Source organism: Bidens hawaiensis, unplaced genomic scaffold (assembly GCF_021521415.1).
Source record: "Bidens hawaiensis isolate Kalapana, Puna unplaced genomic scaffold, B.hawaiensis_p1.1 tig00051291_1, whole genome shotgun sequence".
NCBI lineage: Eukaryota > Viridiplantae > Streptophyta > Magnoliopsida > Asterales > Asteraceae > Bidens > Bidens hawaiensis.
Window position 1 is genome coordinate 108,003 of NW_027499182.1, and position 2,276 is coordinate 110,278.

General features: G+C 32.6%; 1 pseudogene; it reads right to left on the reverse strand.

Moving 5' to 3' along the window:
* Positions 1–286: 286 nt before the first annotated feature.
* On the reverse strand, positions 287–1,992 carry LOC143598933 (CENP-B homolog protein 2-like; annotated as a pseudogene).
* Positions 1,993–2,276: the final 284 nt, after the last annotated feature.

Sequence of the window (2,276 nt, forward strand, 5' to 3'; positions counted from 1 at the left end):
TCTATATTTGCAAGCACATTTATTTGTATATATATAGGAAAATATATATGCATATGTCTCTACATTATCACATACACTTAAATATACAGTAGAAACTCAATAAATTAATACTCGATTATTTAATAAACTTTCTAAGTTAATATTTTTTTCCGGTCCCGACTCGGGGTAGGGTGCTAAATTAATAATTCGCTAAAATTATAAGATAATACATTTTTGATAATTTCTTTAGACCCCATAGAAAATATAAATTAATAATTCCTTATATGTAGCATATTACATGAATGATTTATGAAGGTTTCTTGAAAAATGACTCAATTGTCTTTTGTTTTTTGTTGAAATCAATTTGCCCTTGAATCTCGTCTCTAATTTTCCTTAGCATGGTAAGAACTTCTGGTGTTGTTTTCTCATAGCTCAACAAGAAATTGTTCAATGTGATTGCCGCTTTAATAGCTTCGTTTCGCGAAGGGGGCTCCACTGTAGAACTTTCATCATCTTCTTCATCGATATCATCTTTATTAATTCCAATAACGCTTTCAATAATTTCTTCATCAGTCAACAACTGTGCAACTACATTTTCTTCTGGGTGAGTCAGAACATCTTCGAAATCCATTGCATTGCGATAACCCAACTCTTTGATCAAATTCTGGAGTTCTTGAGTGCTTTCACCACCTTCATCTGAGTTCTCAAAAGTCATGTTATCTGTTGATCGAAGTTTACAATGACGAAAGCAGTTCGCAATTGTATTTGCACGAACATCCATAGTCCATGCTGAAATTGCAAGATTCATTGCATCTAACACATTTATTTTTGCTGGATTTGGAACCCCTAATTCATGACCCTCCAAAAGACTTCTATAAAATCGACGACGATAATGCATCTTAAAAGCTCGTATGATCCCCGCGTCACAAGCTTGAATTTTTGAAGTTGTGTTTGGTGGCAAAAAAATAATTCAACATTTCGTAATCCTTCAATAATTTTTGGATGAGCAGGGCAATTATCCACAATCAAGAGAATTTTTCTTCCAACCATTTTTTTATCAAGTTGGCGAATATATTCTTCAAATAACACACCGGTCATCCAAGCTCGTTTGTTAGCACGGTACTCACAGTTCAGACTGTTCAAGTTTACATTCTTGAAGCACCTTGGTTTAGCATATTTCCCAATAATCCATAAAGGAAGTTTTTCCGAACCGTCCTTATTACAGCAAATAGCAACAGTTAGTCTTTCCTTGTCTTGTTTTTTCCCTTCAAGCTGCATTGTTGCAAGGGAATGATCCGGTTGAAGTCTAAAAAACAAACCTGTTTAAGATCAAAACATGTAAATAATTACATCACTAAAGTACAAAATATAAAATAAAATAATAAAAAAACAAACCTGTTTCATCCATATTAAAGATGTCTTTCATTTCAAACTGATCAACTTTGTCTCTTATGGATTTTAATTTGTCTTCCATGCCCTCCACTTCAACATATCCACTCTCTCCAAAACGCCGGAAATTTTTAATTCCATATCTTGTTTTGAACTTTCCAAGCCAACCAATAGAAAAAGTAAAGTCTGGAGTATCCACTGGATACATATCTTTCATGAACTTTTTCGCCTTCTCGATGATTAGTTCACCTGTCATATTCACATGTTCTTGATATTAAAGAATCCATTCATAGAGAGATTTTTCTAGGTCAGGAAATTTTTCCGGTTTGTGTCGCTTAACATCGCCTCTTTCGGGAGCAAGTGAGAGATACTCTAAAGACCGCTTAACTGTATTCGATATTGTCGCTTGACTCACCTGCAAACCATAGTTACTATGAACCCATTCTTGCAATTGCTTTTGAGTGAGACTTGGATTATCCTTGTTGTGCTTGCATAATGCTCTTCGAATCTCGTCTGTCATTGTTGTTTTTTCACACCTTTAAGATGGGAAGCCATGTTGTGTGTATGATTTGTTTGTGTTAACCTATTTTGATCTTGTATTTATATAGAAAATATTTTTAATGTCCATAAAGTGATACATTAAACACAAGAAGCATAATAAGGTGGGAGATTGAAAGTTTCTTTCAAATTGGGCTGTTCATTTGATATACATGCATTGTATACAATAATTAAGTGGAAGCTTGAAAGGTGTTTGTAAACTAAGTATTCTACTATAAATTAATAAAATATTAATTAATATATAAATTAATAATTATTAATTTATCGATTAATTAATAACTCTTTTAATTAATAAATTTTAGTGGTCCCAAGTGTATTATTTTATAGAGTTTCTACTGTACTTAGCATTA